The 19,752-nt window shown below is 45.2% G+C and overlaps 1 pseudogene; it reads left to right on the top strand.

Annotated features, from left to right (window-relative positions):
* The window catches only part of LOC117511783, a 130,893-nt pseudogene extending 114,314 nt beyond the window's left edge, over window positions 1-16,579 (top strand).
* Window positions 16,580-19,752: the final 3,173 nt, after the last annotated feature.

Below are 19,752 nucleotides of genomic sequence, written 5' to 3'. Positions count from 1 at the left end.
GACCTCTTCAAGTATTTTGACATATCCAAACTGATCCATGATACCTGGTATGTGATATATAGGCCCAATACCATAGTAGGAGAAACATGCCCATATCATGATGCTTGCACTACCATGCTTCACTGTCTTCACTGTGAACTGTGGCTTGAATTCAGAGTTTGGGGGTTGTCTCACAAACTGTCTGCGGCTCTTGGACCCAAAAAGAACAATTTTACTCTCATCAGTCCACAAAATATTCCTCCATTTCTCTTTAGCCCAGTTGATGTGTTCTTTGGCAAATTGTAACCTCTTCTGCACATGTCTTTTATTTAACAGAGGGACTTTGCGGGGGATTTTTGCAAATAAATTAGCTTCACACAGGCGTCTTCTAACTGTCACAGCACTTACAGGTAACTCCAGACTGTCTTTGATCATCCTGGAGCTGATCAATGGGTGAGCCTTTGCCATTCTGGTTATTCTTCTATCCATTTTGATGGTTGTTTTCCGTTTTCTTCCACACATCTCTAGTTTTTTATTTTTGTCCATTTTAAAGCATTAGAGATCATTGTAAATGAACAGCCTATAATTTTTTTGCACTTGCGTATAAGTTTTCCCCTCTCCAATCAACTTTTTAATCAAACTAAGGTGTTCTGAACAATGTCTTGAACATCCCATTTTCCTCAGGCTTTCAAAGAGAAAAGCATGTTCAACAGGTGCTGGCTTCATCCATGAATAGGGGACACCTGATTCACACCTGTTTGTTCCACAAAATTGACGAACTCACTGACTGAATGCCACACTACAATTATTGTGAACACTCCCTTTTCTACTTTTTTTTTTTTTTTTACTAATAACCCATTTTCATAGCCTTAAGAGTGTGCATATCATGAATGCTTGGTTTTGCTGGATTTGTGAGAATTTACTGAATCTACTGGTACCTTGTTTCCCATGTAACAATAAGAAATATACTCAAAACCTGGATTAATCTTTTTAGTCACAAAGCACTACTATTATTCTGAACACTACTCTACATTCATATCATGAAAAATGTCCCAGTTTGTGCAGAGGAATGAACCCTTGAGTATCTCTACAATCCTGTGTCCATGCACACACTGTCTTTGTCTAAGGTTTGCTGCTCTTGAACACAGTCTTGCATGTAGGGATGAGGTGGACTGTATTATGATCAGAGTTTGAGAGAGGAGGCTTCATTCAAGAAGAACTATATGCATTTTTTGATTTCCATAGCACTTGTCTAAAACCTTATCTCGAGTGCCACACTTGACATACTGTTCAAAGCCGAGAAGAGACATTTCCAGTTTGCAGTGGTTAAAATCTCCAAGAACAAAAAACGGGAGCCCATGTGTGCATTGCAGTTGGTGATGAACACAGTCAGCAATTTGAATACTGAAGCAAGGCAGATGGCAACTAGGATTCTGGTGAATCAGGCGTGGAGGATCTGAGGCACAGAGAATACAGGTCAACAGACATCCAGGGAAATGACACAAAAAATACAAACCATGAAAATTCTTAGAAATAAGGCCAATATGTCTGTACCACAATGGAGACTGAAAGATCTGTCAGCATCTGGATGTCTGAGCCGCGGTTAAATACTGCAGTGGATTGACTGAAGATAGGTTGCTGCTGAGTAGCCTCAGCAGCTGCAGAGGATCAGATGGGCGGGCCGGAGGAGGGAAGCCATGTCCAGCAACACAGAGACAGACTGAGACAAACATGACATACCAGGGAGGGAAAGCAACAAGAAACACAAGGAAAAGGAAAGACAAAACCCAAAGTCTATCAATGTTCTTTTTATTTCATGAAAATTGATTCAGCCATTTCATCCAATGAGCAGCTGCCACTAAGTATCCACGACATATCATTCTTGTGTTTTTTTTGTTCTTGTTTCAAGTGAGAGGATGTTGAGATTCCATCTCAAGAATCAGTCAATCAGTCAATCAATCAGACTTTATCAGCACTTTTCATACAGGTAAATATAACCCAAAGTGCTGCACACAGTAAAACAACCTCCTAACCACATAGAAAAAAGTGAATGAATTCCTCTGCAAAACATTCAGGAACAACAGCAGACCTCCAGAAGAACAATAGAACATTCTTTGCGTTTTGTTACTGGGAACAGTCAAATAGACCTTAAAGATGATCTTGATAGGGATATATTTTTCCACTCTTTCTTTAACAACAGGGACTCGAGCATTTTGAAGCTTTGAGTCAGAATTCTCAATATAGTATGTTTCATTCTTCAGCTTTGCATTAAATCCAATCATAATCATAATTTTTAAATGATAATTTAAAACACAAAGTGTGAAAAGTGTGTTATGTGTCACATAACACACTTTTCAAAGTAATCCTGTCCTTCCACTGTGGCAGTATTGTTTTTGTCTCCATTTATTGAATAAATTGATCTAAGTATTTATTTTTTAGTATAATTTGAATTCCTAAATGTGGTCCCCTTTCTTTCAGGATTACATAAGCAACACTAAGAAGTACTATGATGCTGGCCTGGATACTGTGGACTTCAAAAACAATGTGACAGACGTTGTACTTAAAATCAACAGCTGGGTGGAGGAGAAGACAAACGGTGAACCACCACACATGAATAACCCATATTTTCCTCCAGGCACCCAATTGTACTACAGAAGTTTTGATCTTCATTTGTTCGAACATCACATTGTTGTGGCTGTTGGTTGGTTGGTTGGTTGGTTGGTTGGTTGGTTGGTTGTTGGCTTGTGTCATCTGTTGGGGGGACACTCCACTTGTCCACAGTGTATTGTCTAAATAGCAACATTTAGGTTTTCTAAAACGTAAAACAGTCCAGTTTTCATTTCCCAAGGCCAAAATATGACCATCGGGTATCACGAAGACTTTGCGCCCGTCCGTTCATGCTCAGCATAAGTCCAGTCCTATTACTACCAGGGTCTTCAAATTCACAGGCAACATTTTTGGGACACAGACCTTGGACAAGTTCAAAGATGGCTAACCTTGACCTATTTTAAGAGGTCAAAAGGTGACATTGTTTCCCATTTTTATGCTCATACGGCCGGGTGTATTTTAGCATTGCGTTATATTTTTAATGTTGACATTTTTTATGGGAATAGATTTTAAATGGAGTTATCAAAAAGTATACTGAGAGGCCCCAACTTTTTGCAAAGTCAAGGAGCATTGATCGATTTTTACAACGGTAACCAGATCCACGTAGACCAATGCAGTCCTTATTGCCAGCCCTGTTGGTACCAGTAGTTGCACTGAAATGACCTATGACCAAAAGCGACTGAGCCACAAAATATGGTCATTGAGGTAACCCCCAGCACCATTTGAAAAAGCTGGTCTCCCAGAACTCCTGCCACTCTCTCTGTATGTCAGCTCCTGGGGTGACCAGACTAAGTGTAGGTGTATCCATCCACAGAGCTCTGGCCACTTCCAAGTTTTCAAACTTTAGACAGTGGACCCACTCCAATGTGGAGTTTACTAAGCTCTACTGAGAGCAGTGGAAGATGGTCATCCTTACTGAGTCAAAGGATGATCCAGGTGGCCACAGGTGGAATAAGTCACCACAGATTTTGACCTCAGCTCCACCCTGTAGTGGATGACCCCTCAGCACTGCACCAGCCGCCATCCTCCAAAGACCAGACCCTTGTTACTGTCTTATGGTTTCTTCTTGTCGGTAGCTGAGGCTCCAAATGGCCTCTCTCTAACTCTCTCTCTTATATATATATCCAAAATGACTTTCCCTCATTCCCTTCACAATGCGAGCTACTTTCATATGAAAGGCAGCTGCAGAATTACTCCTATTGAGAGCAGAAACACAGATAGATAGACAGACAGACATAAAGCATCTACCTGTTGACAGGTCTTGTCTTTGGTCCTCCTGGGTGTCATGTCACCTAATCATCAGCACAAGCAGTAGTAGGGGTGCCAGTCTAGATGCTGACTGTGTGTCCATGTGGCATTTTGTACTGCATTACAGTTTTACCAGTCGCAGAGTCAACGATGAGCCTGACCTGACATTTAACAATAAAACAACAACAACAGCAAAAACCAAACAACTAAATAAACACTTTGTGAAAATTGACACTGGTTGCAAAAAGCCCCTGTTGAAACCTAGGCTACTCTGGTCACTACACAGCAAGCAGCCTGAACCGAAATCTTTTGAGAATGACACTTGTAAGTACTTAGCCCTGCAGACATTCAGTATTTCTTATATATATATATATATATATATATATATATATATATATATATATATATATATATATATATATATATATATATATATATATATATATATATATATATGGCCCAAAGGTTAAGGACCTATGCAAATGAACTGACAACGAGTATAACATGCATTTGCGGAAAGCTGTGCAAGAACCAACGTGGCCTAAGAATCCTCCAACAGCTATGCCTCAGAGAGATTTGGCTTGTTAGAGAAAGGTAACACCAAGCCCACTTCATACACTAGGAACCGCAGGGCTACTAAAATACACACACCTTCACAGACACACAGTCTACGATGCCCTGCCAAGCCCAGCGGACCTTCATGCCTGGGGGGAGAACAAAACACCTTCCTGCCCACTCTGCACTGGAAGAGGCTCATTAGAGCATATTCTCAGCAGCTGCCCCAAAGCCCTGGCAGATGGTCATTACCGGTGGTGTCATGACCAGGTGCTCAAATCAATTGCTGAGAGCCTAGCCTCAGCTATTAACACTTGTGGGCAGCACCACTGTAAGAGGAAGGAAGTCACCTTCATCAGAGCAGGAGAAAAACCGCAGGCACAGGCAAAAACAACAACAGGCCTCCTCCACACAGCTTCTAACTGGCAGCTGCAAGCTGAACTTGGAAAGCAGTTGAAGTTCCCACAGCACATTGCCATAACATCGGTACGACCAGACTTGGTCATCACCTCCGAAGCTTCAAAACATCTTATCATGGTGGAACTCACAATGCCTTGGGAGGAACGCATAGAGGAAGCAAACAAAAGGAAACGGTCCAAGTATCATGAACTGGTGGACCAGTGCAGGAACCAAGGCTGGAGGACCTACTACGAACCTATAGAAGTTGGCTGTAGAGGATCTGCAGGATGCTCGCTCTGCAAAGTTTTCAGTCAGCTGGGCATCACAGGAGCAGCCAAGAAGAAGGCCATTCATGCCACAAGCAAGGCTGCAGAGAAAGCCACCAGGTGGCTATGGTTGAAGAGGGCTGATCTGTGGGTTGCTGCTGGGACACTAGTTGGGGCCTGATCAACCCTGGCTTGGTTGCCTGGGCGAGGTTGTCTGATGTTGTGAGACCTGAAACACTTGATGACCCCCAGGATACATCACTGTTGCCAGAGCACCGCCATCTTGGTTAGCGTCTAACAACCAGACATAAATAGAAATCAATGTGGACATGATCAATGTTTTAAAGAGTGTTTCTGGATAAATTTGCTTTTTGTGTGCTCTTACTGTGCTGTTACATTTATTCAAACTCAGTCCCACACTTGTACAGCCACTATTTGTCAAAACAAATACAAATACAAAAACAAATGAATTCGTTTACCCCAGTCCAGACAGAAAATAATACCATCAGTTTGTCAAACACACTATATCTGCAATGACACAAGATATTCCTCTGATCCTAAATTAATGTCATTATGCAATTAAAGATGGGAAATAATCAGGGGTGAAAGTATTAATATTAAAGACTGCTCTTAACCCACCTGTGGCCCTGCTTTTACAGAGAGCTTCTCCACAAAAATAGCAAAATAAATAAATAAATAAATGAAACAGCCATGGCAGCCACTGTGAAAGTAATTTCTGGACCAAGTTCAAAGTAATCTGAAAACACCACACTGTTTACACAGAGTATATCACAGAGAAATTAATCTCATTCATGTATATTCTTATACGAGGTCTGTTAGAAAACTATCCGACCTTTTTATTTTTTGCAAAAACTACAAGTATATGGATTTGAATCATGTGCGCTTGCATCAGCCAAGCTTGAACCTTCGTGCGCATGCGTGAGTTTTTTCACGCCTGTCGGTTGCGTCATTCGCCTGTGAGCAGGCTTTGAGTGAGCAGTGGTGCACCCCCCTCATCGGATTTTCATTGCGAGGGAAAATGTCTGAACGATTTGGAGCTTTGCCGCATCAAATTTTTCCAGAAACTGTGAGAGACAGCCAGGTGGAAACCATTCTGAAGATTCACACGGCTTTCAGGGACGATTCTATGGGGATCACATAGATTAAGGAGTGTTACAACCGGTTTAAAGACGGCGCACAATGGCGGAGAGCACGCCACGCTCCGAGCGGCGATTGACAGGCTGCAACGACCAGATCATTTCCAAAGTGAAGGCTGTGTTGATCCGGGACGTCGTCTGACTACCAGAGAAATGGCAGAAGATGTGCACATAGCACTTTTTTGCCACATTCCACTGTTACAGGAGTTTTTGTCATGGAAAGAAGAGCGGAGGAATTTGCCACGGCGCCGCTAATGGCGCGGGACAAAAGCACCTCCGTGTTTGTCTTGCAGGACATGTTGTAACATACCCAGCTCTTGCACCATTTGGAATATTCAGACGGCTTTCGGTGGCTTTTCAGTCGTGTGACTATCCGAGAAACTGTGGACGAGCTGGATATGCCACAACATGTCCTGTGAGGCTTCATCACGGCGTTGCTTTTTGTCCCACGCCATTAGCGGCTCCGTCCCGACGCGCAAATTCATCCGGACGTCTTTTCATGACAAAAAGTCCTGTAACAGTGGAATGTGGCGAAAAAGTGCTATGTGCACATCTTCTGCCATTTCTCTGGTAGTCAGATGACATCCCGGATCAACACAGCATTCAGTTTGGAAATGATCTGGTCATTTCAACCTGTCGATTGCCGCTCGGAGCGCGGCGCGCCCTCCATCATTGTGTGCCATCTTTAAACCGGTTGTAACACTCCTTAATCTTAATCCCCATAGAATCGTCCCTGAAAGCCGTCTGAATCTTCCGAATGGTTTCCACCTGGCTGTCTCTCACAGTTTCTGGAAAAATTTGATGCAGCAAAGCTCCAAATCGTTCAGACATTTTCCTCGCAATGAAAATCCGACGAGGGGGGTGGACCACTGCTCACTCAAAGCCTGCTCACAAGCGAATGACGCAACCGACAGGCGTGAAAAAACTCACGCATGCGCACGAAGGTTCAAGCTTGGCTGATGCAAGCGCACATGATTCAAATCCATATAGTTTTTGCAAAAAATAAAAAGGTCGGATAGTTTTCTAACAGACCTCGTATTAGTAGAATATACAGTGTCAAAGCGACTGTCATGTGACCCACCAAACTGAGACAAAAAGTATGCTCTGACAGAATATCTCAGGATGGAAAAAATGACTTATGAAAAGTGAGACTTCTAATTGAATCACTAAACGAATGGTGCGATATTTAACATGACAAACCACTCAGGCAGTAAAGCTGAAGTCACTATAGAATACAGATCGACACAGAAAAATAAATCATTTTCTAATCTTTTTTTCAACAATTTCAGTTATTTCTCCATATCATTTATATGACATATAATACGAGGTCTGTTAGAAAAGTATCCGACCTTTTTATTTTTTTCAAAAACCTGATGCATTTGAATCACGTGTGCTTGCATGAGCCAACCTTGAACCTTCGTGCGCATGCGTTGATTTTTTTCACGCCTGTCGGTTGCGTCATTTGCTTGTAAGCAGCCTTTGTGTGAGGATGGGTGGAGTCGCTCGGCGTTTTTTCTTTGCAAGGAAATGGCGGAACAACTGGAGCAGCGCGACGTCATCAAATTTTGCCACAAACTGGGCAATAGCCAGGTGGAAACCATTCGGATTATTCAGATGGCTTTCGGTGACGATCCTCTGGGCATCACACAGATTAAGGAGCGGTACAACCGGTTTAAAGACGTCCGCACAACGGTGGAGAGCGAGCCGCGCTCCGATCGGGATCAACATGCTGAAACGACCGGATCATTTCCAAAGTGAACGTTGTGGTGATGTCGGACCGTCGTGTGACTATCCAAGAAATTGCAGAAGAGGTGGACATCAGCACTTTTTCGGCACATTCCACTGTGAAAGAAGATTTTGCCATGAAAAGAGTGGTGGCGAAATTCATCGGCACAAAGCTGATGGTGCAGCAACAGCGCCTCCGTGATGAAGCCTCACAGGACATGCCCTGACATGTCCAGCTTATCCACAATTTCTCGGATAGTCACACGACTGAAAATCCACCGAAAGCCGTCTGAATCTTCCAAATGGTTGACGAGCTGGGCATGTTACAACACAGCCTTCACTTTGGAAATGATCTGGTCGTTTCAGCCTGTCGATGGCCGCTCGGAGCGCGGCGCACCCTCCGCCGCTGTGGGCCGTCTTTAATCCGGTTGTAATGGTCCTTAATCTGTGTGACACCGATAGAATCTTCACCAAAAGCCATCTGAATTTTGCAAATGGCATATAGTTTTTGAAAAAAATAAAAAGGTCCGTTACTTTTTGGACAGACCTCATACCTTCTACCAGAATCCAGACTCTCACTGGAAGCTATAGCAAACATTTAGAGGCTGTTATTTCTGCAAAAGGAGGATCTACTAAATATTGATATATTTTTTTCTATTGGGGTTCCCAAATTTATGCACCTGCCTAATTTTGTTTAAAGAATTATTGCACACTTTCTGGAAATCCTGTAAACTTCATGTCACTTCTCAAGTATCAGTGTGTTCGTCTGCTATATGATATCTTTAACTGAAATTGCTAATCCAAATAGCCAATGATTTATAAAGGAAAATCATCGAAATCATCAGGGTGCCCAAATGTTTACATACAACTGTGTGTGTGTGTGTGTGTGTGTGTGTGTGTGTGTGTGTGTGTGTGTGTGTGTGTATATATATATAAAAAAAAAGTCCCTTCGGCTGCTCCCTTGTTTGCACTTGGGGTCGCCACAGCAAATCTAAGGTGGATCTGCATGTTGAATTGGCACAGGTTTGTCAGCATCCAATATTCTGCCCGATGGCACTGTATGGCAGAGTGCTTCAGGAACTGCTGGACCACATGCCATGGTGTCACTTACTCCATGCCCAATGACTTACAAATTCATGGACACACAAACCATAAACATGACAAAAGCAGAGACAAAAATATGAGTATAAAGTGAAACATCAAGAGAGTATCTTAATTCCAACAAGAGTTTTTGGATAGTGTCTGTATATTCTCCCTGTTTGCACATGTTATTCTACTCTGGTTTTGTCCCACACACAAAAAAGATGCAAATTCGGTTAAATGGTGAATTGACTGTGGGTGTATGGCTGACTGCCTGTTAGCTCTATGACAGACTTGTAGAAGACGAGCAGACAACATTTGCACATGAAGGTTGTTTTCTGATGGTCGTGTTCATATTTTTTTGTAGTCATTTTGTATTTTGTGATGATTGTTGTCAATGGTGCCATATGTCAATGCTGTTCACCAGAAAAGATCAAGGATCTACTGACTGAGGGGATGTTGAGTGCGATGACGAAACTGGTGTTGGTCAATGCCATTTACTTCAAAGGAAACTGGAACTTGCAGTTTGACAAGTGCAAAACGCATGACGCTCAATTTAAGCTCAGCAAGGTAACAAAGGAAAACACCAAATTACTCATGATGAAAGAAAAATATGAGTTGATAAAAATATTGAACAACTGCACAGGTTAGAGAGTTCTATAGTTAAACACCATGGATAACAAACAATTAGTGCTCTTACATCACTGGTTTTACCTACATGATATGATGAGCAAGCAGGTCTAAAGATACATCAGACCAAGATGCGCTGCCTAAGGAACCCTGTGGTGCAACGCACAGTGCTAGTACCCAGTACGGCATCTGGTGAGACAGAGGAGGATCCAGGCCCGGAGACACCCCACAGTGCCCAGAGCCTCCGCGCACTAACGGCGTCACCCCAAAGCAGACCATCAGAACAGCGTCGGATTTTGTGGCCCGCTGCCAACAAGGAGTCAGAGTGGCAGCGGTTTGATGTAGATGTTGATTCAGCCCTTGAAGCAACAGCAAAGGGTGATGTGGAGCAGAGGCTCAGGACAATGAGCACACTCATAATATGCATCGCATCAGACAGGTTTGGCATTAAGGAACATCGTGCCACCAAGACTACAACAGCACCAATTCCAAACTGGCGTGAGAAGAAAATCTCTCAACTCAGAAAGGAGCTGAGGATAATAAGGAGTCAGTTCAAGAAGGCTAATGATGAGAAGGAAGCCTTGGCAGAAATGAGGGGTGTGGTGAGGGAGAAGCTACTCACCCTCCGTTGGGCCGAGGGGCACAGGAGGCGGGGCAAGGAGAGGGCTCGCAAGCACAGTGCCTTCATCGCAAATCCATTTGATTTTGCAAAGAAGCTGCTGGGAGAGAAACGCAGTGGTCAGCTCTCATGTCCGAAGGAAGACATCAACCGCCACATAAGTAATACTTACAGCGACAGCGTGAGAGACCAAGACCTCGGCCACTGTGAAGCCCTTGTATGCCCTCGTGAACCCAGCACCCTGTTTGACATCAGCGCACCCACTCTGAAGGAAGTCAAAGAGGTCATCAAAGCTTCCAGAGCGGCATCAGCACCGGGTCCAAGTGGGGTCCCGTACAAGGTCTTCAAACAGTGCCCCCGCCTGCTGAAGTGCCTGTGGAAGATCTTCAGAGTTATCTGGAAAAGAGGGAAGGTACCCCAGCAGTGGAAGTATGCAGAGGGAGTATGGGTCCCCAAGGAGGAGAATGCGAAGGACATCAAGCAGTTCAGCTCAATCTCCCTTCTCAGCGCAGAGGCCTTCTTCAAGATCGTTTCCAACCGCCTCATGAGATTTCTGCTGAAGAACTCCTACATCGATACCTCTGTGCAGAAAGGAGGAGTCCCAGGAGTCCCGGGGTGTATCGAGCACACTGGCGTAGTGATTCAGCTGATCCATGAAGCAAGAGAGAGCAGGGGTGATCTGGCAGTACTTTGGCTGGACCTTGCCAATGCTTACGGTTCGATTCCACATAAGCTGGTGGAATTATCCCTGAGTAAATACTATGTCCCAGAGAAGGTGCGTCATCTCATCCTCGACTATTATGACCATTTTAGTCTGAGGGTGTCCTCTGGGGCATCAACATCAGATTGGCATCGTCTGGAAAAAGGCATCATCACCGGCTGCACGATCTCTGTGTCCCTGTTCGCCCTTGCCATGAATATGCTGGTGAAGTCAGCAGAAGTGGAGTGCCGAGGTCCATTATCTAGATCTGGTACCCGACAGCCACCGATAAGAGCATTCATGGACGATCTCACTGTAACCACAACATCAGTGCCTGGATGCAGATGGCTCCTGCAAGGTCTGGATCGACTCATAACTTGGGCAAGAATGAGTTTCAAGCCTGGGAAATCCAGGTCCTTGGTCTTGAGGAAAGGGAAGGTGACAGACTGCTTCCGATTCAGTCTGGGAAACACCACTATTCCGTCTGCATCCAAAAAACCAGTGAAGAGCCTCGGAAAGCTCTTCACTGACAATCTGAAGGACGCTGCATGCCAAGCAGCCGGCGACAACCTCAACCAGTGGCTCTTAGCTGTGGACAAGTCTGGGCTTCCCGGGAAGTTCAAGGCCTGGATCTCTCAGCACAACATCCTGCCTCGTCTCCTTTGGTCACTGCTGATGTATGAAATTCCAGTTATGACCGTGGAGGGCTTTGAGAGGAAGATCAGCCAGCACCTGCGCAGGTGTCTCGGCCTGCCACGTAGTTTGAGCAGTATTGCGCTGTTTGGGCACGGGATTAAGCTCCAGCTTCCTTTCAGCAGTGTCACAGAGGAGCTCAAGGTAGCCCGGGCCAGAGAAATCCTGCTCTACAGAGACTCCGCTGATGGGAAGGTATCCTCAGCAGGTGTGGAGGTTCGCACAGGAAGGAAGTGGCATGCCTGGGACGCAGCGGAGAGAGCAGAGGCAAGGCTGCGGCACAGTACCTTGGTGGGTACAGTGGCCACAGGTCGAGCAGGGCTGGGTAGCATCCCGAAGCCTTGCTTCAGCAGAGCTAAAGGGAAGGAAAGGCGGAAGCTCATACAGGAGGAGGTTCGGGCAGAGGTGGAAGAGGCTCGCTTCAGCAGAGCGGTGGGCATGAGCAAGCAGTGGGCTTGGACCAAGTGGGAGCATGTCACAAGCCGGAAAATCACATGGACTGAGCTGTGGAAGGCGGAGCCACATCATTTCAAGTTCCTCGTCCAATCAGTATATGATGCCCTGCTAACCTGTTCACCTGGGGCCTGACGGACTCACCTGTGTGCCAGCTCTTGCAGAAGAAGGGATCTTTAGAACACATCCTCAGCTGTTGCTCAAAGGCCTTGGGAGATGGGAGGTATCGCTGGCGCCATGACCAGGTCCTGCGGGCAATAGCAGACACCATCTGTACCGGCATCAACATCAGCAAGGGACAACAACCAACCAAGAGTGCATTTGCTTTTGTCCGAGCAGGGGAGAAATCTCAGCCCTCCAAGAAGACTCAAGGGGGCCTGCTTACAACAGCAAGAGACTGGCAGCTCTTGGTCGATCTGGGGAGACAGTTGCGATTCCCGGACAACATCGCAGCCATGACACTCCGCCCAGACATGGTGTTGATGTCAACGTCCAGCCGGCAGGTGGTGCTCCTTGAGCTAACAGTTCCCTGGGAGGACAGAATGGAGGAAGCCCAGGAGAGAAAGAGGGCAAAATATGCAGAGCTTGTGGCTGAGTGCCGGAGGAACGGTTGGAATGCCCGCTGCGAGCCAATTGAGGTGGGCTGCAGGGGCTTTGCAGGTAGATCCCTACACCGCGTCCTTGGACTCCTTGGGATTTGCGGACTGCATAGGCGGAGAGCCACCAAGAACATCTTGGAAGCAGCTGAGAAGGCTTCACGGTGGCTCTGGTTGAGGAGGGGGGAGGCGTGGCGTAGTGCGCTACCTGGACACAAGTCGGGGGACTGATCACCCCCGGCTGGGTCGCCCGAGTGAGGGTGTATGACTAAGACCCGAAACACCCAGTGATCTCAGGAGAGTCACTGAAGATGTGTCCAGGTTGCACCACTAGGTGTATTGCAGGTCTTTACATCACTGGTTTTACCTACGTGATATTTTGAAAGAGGGGGTTCATCCTGACACAGCATAACATTGCTTTTGTGTTTAGAATGAAAGACCGTAAAGATGATGTTCCAGGAAAGTATATTTCCCCTCACCTTCATCACTGAGGTCAAATGCCAGGTAATCAACCACTTTTCATTTTCATTGTATGTGCTGTTAACTTTTTGTAAAGGATTTAGAATAGGACCCTAAATTAATGTAGAGAACCACAATGAAGGACAGTTACTACTGATTTGATTGTACAAATAAATAATATGCACAACTGTACAGTAGAAACACTTGTATCAAGCAGGAGGAACCATTTGTTAGGTTCTTTTATTGTGGTGAGTGATCTCAAAAAGAATTGGACAGGAAATGGACCTCAAAGTTTAGATGTTGTATTGAAGAAGTTCAAACCCTGATACAGAGAGTCATCTAACAGCACTGGGGTCTCTGAATTAGATCACATGCAAACACCTAGAACAAAGAGCCCAGATCTCCTTTCTACTGTAACTTTTATTTCTGTGCCTAAGCCAGCCCCATGTGGATGGTCCTTACTTAGCCTCTCATGAATCATTGTCTATGTGATTGGCTGCAAAGTGAGGTGAAGTAGGCGGGTATTAGCGGGTGTCTGCTCACGTTGCATTTAAGGTTATGTAAAAATCTTATGTGTTTGTGTATGTGATTTTGTGTATGTTGATGCCAAACAATAAATCAGAGTGTTCCATCATGCTGTCCAAATAGATGCAAATACTTTGGTTTTAACAATTATCCATCCATCCATCCATTTTCTTCCGCTTTATCTGGAGTTGGGTCACGGGGGCAGCAGCTCAAGCAAAGCCGCCCAGACCTCCCGATCCACACACACCTCCCCCAGCTCCTCCGGGGGAACCCCAAGGCGTTCCCAAACCAGCCGAGAGATGTAGTCCCTCCAGTGTGTCCTGGGTCTTCCCCGGGCCTCCTCCCAATGGGACGTGCCCGGAACACCTCTCCAGCGAGGCGTCCAGGGGGCATCCGGAAAAGATGTCCGAGCCACCTCAACTGACTCCTTTCGACGTGGAGGAGCAGCGGCTCGACTCCAAGCTCCTCCCGAGTGACGGCTCCTCACCCTATCTCTAAGGGAGTGCCCAGCCACCCTGCAGAGGAAACTCATCTCGGCCGCTTGTACTCGCGATCTCGTTCTTTCAGTCATGAGCCAAATCTCATGACCATAGGTGAGGATCGGAACATAGATTGATCGGTAAATCGAGATCTTTGCCCCCCTACTCAGCGCTCTCTTCACCACAATGGTCCGATACAGCGACCGCATCACTGCAGATGCTGCACCGAGCCGTCTATCGATCTCACGCTCCATCCGTCCCTCACTCGTGAACAAGACCCCGAGATACTTAAACTCCTCCACTTGAGGCAAGGTCACTCCACCGACCTGAAGAGGGCAAAGCACCTTTTTCCGGTCGAGAACCATGGCCTCAGATTTGGAGGTGCTGATTTTCATCCCGGACGCTTCACACTTGGCTGCAAACCACCCCAGTGCATGCTGAAGGTCCTGATTTGACGAAGCCAACAGAACCACATCGTCCGCAAACAGCAGAGACGAGATTCTGTGGTTCCCAAACCAGACCCCCTCTACACCCTGGCTGCGCCTAGAAATTCTGTCCATAAAAATAATGAACAGAACCGGTGACAAAGGGCAGCCCTGGCGGAGGCCAACATGCACTGGAAACAGGTTTGACTTACTACCAGCAATGCGAACCAAGCTCCTGCTGCGGTCGTACAGGGACCGGATAGCCCTTAGCAAAGGACCCCGGACCCCATACTCCCGGAGCACTCCCCACAGGGTGCCCCGAGGGACACAGTCGAATGCCTTCTCCAGATCCACAAAACACGTGGACTGATTGGGCACATGTGGACTGGTCTACATGTGGTTTTATCAGTTAGACAGCTATAAAAATATCAGATGGTTTTATCAATTAGACATCTTATAAACCGATCAGATAAGTTGAGCCAAATACAAGGACATTTTGTGCATCAGTCATTTTGAAAAGCAGTTAGGTTAAGATCAGATGCTATAGTTACAAGGACATTTTGGATGTGTGTTGGACATTTTGTGCCGTTCATAACACTGGCTTGGACAAGGCACATGGTAATTGGTCCAAAAACTTCCTGAGCTTGTCTGAGAGGAAGACACAGCAGAATAATCCAAAGCCAGGCAGAGTTCAATAACTAGAGTTCTAAATCAAGCATCAAATCATTCAAGGGGTGAGGCAGTTAAGTTATCCAAAACACAGAATGAGTCCAATAACCAGAGATTTGCACACCACAGAGCCCAAAAAACAGGAATCCAAAATGGCTTAAAGGGTCTTATTGGTGGCTTGCAAACCAACATGGAGCATTACCGCCCCCAACGGTTTGGGCATGGAACTGAATGAATGGATTCTGACGTATGTTATCAAAAATAACCAAGAAATGCTCACCACAAGAGAGAGAGAGAGAGAGAGAGAGAAAAAAACAGATTTCCTGCAATTTCCGGAAAACTTCTATCACTGATGATGTAAATATGACTTCCAACACTTCTGTCAGTATGTGTGAAAATTAACATCTAGGCCCAAATCTCTACAGAGGCATGGTAGCTGAGATTGGAGACATTCATGCTCCAGATTTTTGATGAATGGATAAATTAAGTAAGCAGCCTTTCAAAAGTTGCCAATAATTATTTGGCTTGCTGCACAGATCCTTGAGATGCCATATAAAAGTAAGATGTCAGCATGCTGATCTTTCTACCCAGTGACATAGAAGATGATACAACTGGTCTGGAGAAGGTAACAAAGAACTACAGGCAAAATAAGTAAATAAAGAAACAGATTAATAACTGATTGTTTTCACTCCAGCTGGAGCGAGAGCTAACCTATGACAGGTTTGTGGTGTGGACAAGCAGGATGAGAAAAGCTGAAGTTAAAGTGAAACTTCCTCAGTTCAAGTTGGAGGAGTCGTACAGCCTGAATACAATCCTGATCAGTCTGGGCATGCAGGACGCCTTTGATTCCAACAAGTGTGACTTTTCTGGTATGACATATGTCAGAATAATAATTATATTGACAGCATGACATCATGGAACACACACAAATATTTATGTGCAGTACAACTCACATCAGAATTTAAATACAACATCGAGTACAGTATGTGTTTAAAGTTCTCTCCCACTGACAGGAATGTCTTTGACTGAAGACTTGGTGATCTCAAATGTCGTCCACAAGGCTTTGTTGAGGTCAACGAGGAAGGAACTGAAGCTGCTGCTGCTACAGCCGTGATCATGGCAGTAACTGAATCTGCCCGTCCCCGCATGACCAACACCTTCTTTGTAGACCATCCCGCGCTCTTCTTCATCCGCCATAACTCCACCAACACCATCCTCTTTGCTGGCCGACTCGCCTCCCCTGAATGAGCGCGATACTGGAGGTGTGGAGCTTCAGGACAGCTGTTATATTATAAAAGGTTCATGGGGTTTGTTGGAAGACGGTGCATGGTCTTTGTTTTGTATTTTCAATTTCTGGATTTGGCATTAAAACCTGTAAAATGTTTGACAGCTGATTTTCCAAATATGGCCGTGGTTATTAATGAGGACAAGTCTTATTAAAATTTTCTTTGTTCCTTGCTACATTGAAATCTTGTTTTATTGTCAATTTAATATGTTAATCACATTCCAAAGTTAGGGTGAAATGCCAAATATTAGGTCTGTATCTGTATTCTACCAACTTTGCACGTCAACAATGCGTCGGACCGACGGCCGTGTCAGCGTTGGACTGGGTGGCGTTCTGGCATCTTCTTGTGCCACGTCAGCTTGATTTATGCGGGCATGTTGGCGACGCATGGATTCACTGGTTTGATTGTTTTATGCACAACACAATAAAATCACCAATGTGAAACTGACACTGACAGTGTTAAATTAACACTGGTGATTTTACTGTTAAGGCACTTTTGTGGTTATTTCTGGTGCCTTGTGCTTGTTTTATTGATCTATTGTGGGTTTTTTTTTCATTCCATTAATGGTTTTCTGTTTTCTTTATCATAAATTACATTTGAAATAGATTTTAGGTAGTTTGATATTTTATTGTCTTTTGGTAAAAGAAAAACTTTGTATCTTTGAACCACTTTCTCTGTCTCTCTTTTGCAAATGGACCTGAGTGGCTTATTATTGGGTTGGTTTAATTTAAGAAGTCCCTGGGTGAAGCTCTCAGCGTGGTGTTGTTGAGCAACAATATATCATCTACACTGTACTAACTACCCACTTTTCATATTGTCACAATGGATCAAGACAAACTTTAGTAATAGATTTACAGAAGAACTGGTAAAGATCTCCAAGGCCAGAATAAGTAATTGTATAAAATATTTCCTATGCAAATTTCTAATTATGAAAATATATAAAGAGTTCAACCTACCATTGTCCTTTCAAGCTTTTCTTTCACTGCCGCTTCAGTTGATTTTATAGTATTTCAAGGTGAATGTACAAGCTGCAGGGCTTCATTCCAAGTCTGTGCACAATCACCTGAATACCAGACATTCTGTTGGAAAACAGGACACACCTGGTTAACATGAGACACCACTCAGTCACATGTTGGAATGTATTTGCTTGCTTCAGAAATATGATACAAAAGGTTCTATGTGTTGTGTGTTGGGGGTTTGGCTGGGACATTTTGGTGTTGTTTTCTTTTCTTTGCTCTTCAGGTGGTATGCAAACTGTTTTGTTTCTGTGTAGAAGGTGCTGGCGGAAGAGTCCTTCACCTTCATCAAAACTATTGGCTGCACCTGTGGAGGAGGTTCACGTGCAAACTTAAAGACTTTCAGCTGAAGCAGATAATGAGATGGCGTTCTGCATTTAAGCCATGAGTGATTCGAGCAGAATTGCCGGGAACTCGACCTTGTGACGTTTGTTTGTGAGACGCTGAGGACTGTGCCAGGGTTTTGACACATCGTGCCTGTGAAGGAGGACGGGTGAGGGACACATGCTGTCAGCACACATCAGAGGTGATGATTGTCTGAATAAGTGTTAACAGTAATTTGGTATTTTGTTACGCAGTATATTTGAACATTGATGAGAATTGTGAAGTTTGCTCCTCACTGTCGTGGCGTACGGATTGATGATCCTCCACCTGTTGTGAGAAGCTGCTCATTTACATAAAGTTTAAATTCAGACCTGAATGTGTTGCTGATAGTGTGTGCCTTTGAAGGATATTTATTGTAGCTCTGTTGACTTACCTCACCTTTTCCGTCCTTCACAGAGTCAGTTTGTCGTATCCACCTGGGGGGTGTTCGGCGATGAATCTGAGTCCAGAAGCGCCGGGCTTTGATCCATTTGGGCGCTGGAGAGCGCGCCGTCCTTCACCTCGCCAGACAACCGAACATTTATGTTGTACACAAATTATTGCACAGGAGGGAAATAAATTTGTTTTGTTTTGGAACCGCTTTCTGGTTATTTAGCGCTGGGCCCTTGTCAGATGCTGGTTTGGTTCTCTGACCCGCGTCAGCACATAACAGCAGTTCCCGGCCATTCCCGCAGAAGCGGTTCCTTTTGCGGAAAGAGTTCAGAACACTTGGAGAAGATATGGGAGCAATTACAGCATCTCGCAAACCAAGTTAAACAAACGGATGCCCGCGTTACGGAGCTTGCAGCGCAAGCCGTTCCGCTTCCTGCTGCTCCAGCTGCGGGCACCATCGATACCGGTGCAGATAACTCCGTCACCCAGAGATTCGGCTTCCGAACCATTTATTTGTCATCCGGAGCCTTATGCGGGAAACGTTGAAGCCTGTGCTCCGTTTTTGATGCAATGTTCTCTGGTTTTGCTCAGCGACCGGCTTCCTTCTCTTCTGATGGTAGCCGTGTCTCATATGTGACAAATTTGCTCCGAGGTGACGCCTTAGCTTGGGTCACTGCGTTGTGGAGCAATAACTCTCCATTGTTAGGATCCTTTAAGGATTTCTCCCAGGAGTTCCGATTGGTTTTTGACCATCCGGTGAAACAAATACCGTTGCCCAACGGTTGCTGAATCTCAGGCAGGGGAGGCGGAGTGCGGCGGATTATTCCGTGGATTTCCGAATTTTTTCTGCTCAGTCCGGTTGGAATGTCGCAGCTTTGAGAGGAGTGTTTGTGGATGGTTTGAATGATTCATTAAAAGACGAGCTAGCAGTCTGTGACGAACCAAAAGATTTAGATGAGCTAATATCTTGGCTATTCGTCTAGATGATCGGATAAAGGAGCGTGGACGCGAGAGAGGGCGGACATCAGAGCGGGTCTTTTCGTCTCGGGGCTTTCCCCGACACAGATCAGGGCTGCCTCTTCTTCGCCCCACTGAGACTCCTCCGACGGGACCTCTGGCTCCTCTTGCGGATGAGCCCATGCAGCTCGGACGAGCTGAAGCCGCCATATTGCCCCTGTCACATAAGCGTCAAGAAAGATAATGATGACGTATCTCCAGGTGTTTTAGACAGGCATAACAATGCACAGAAAAAAAAAAAAAAAAAGGGGGGGCAGACCTTTGGTTATTTAGTTGTTTGATCTGTTTTTGTTTTTATTTAGGGTTATAAATTGTTTAGGGACTTAGAGGAGGTTCTGGTGGATGTGAACGACTGGCAGTTCTTTGCTCGGCTGGACTCAGGTAATCGTATGTTTTCATTATTTGGACTTAGG

This window comes from Thalassophryne amazonica, chromosome 1 (assembly GCF_902500255.1).
Source record: "Thalassophryne amazonica chromosome 1, fThaAma1.1, whole genome shotgun sequence".
Classification (NCBI taxonomy): Eukaryota; Metazoa; Chordata; class Actinopteri; order Batrachoidiformes; family Batrachoididae; genus Thalassophryne; species Thalassophryne amazonica.
The sequence above is the reverse complement of the archived record's forward strand: the minus strand, read 5'-3'. Positions and strand labels throughout refer to the sequence as shown.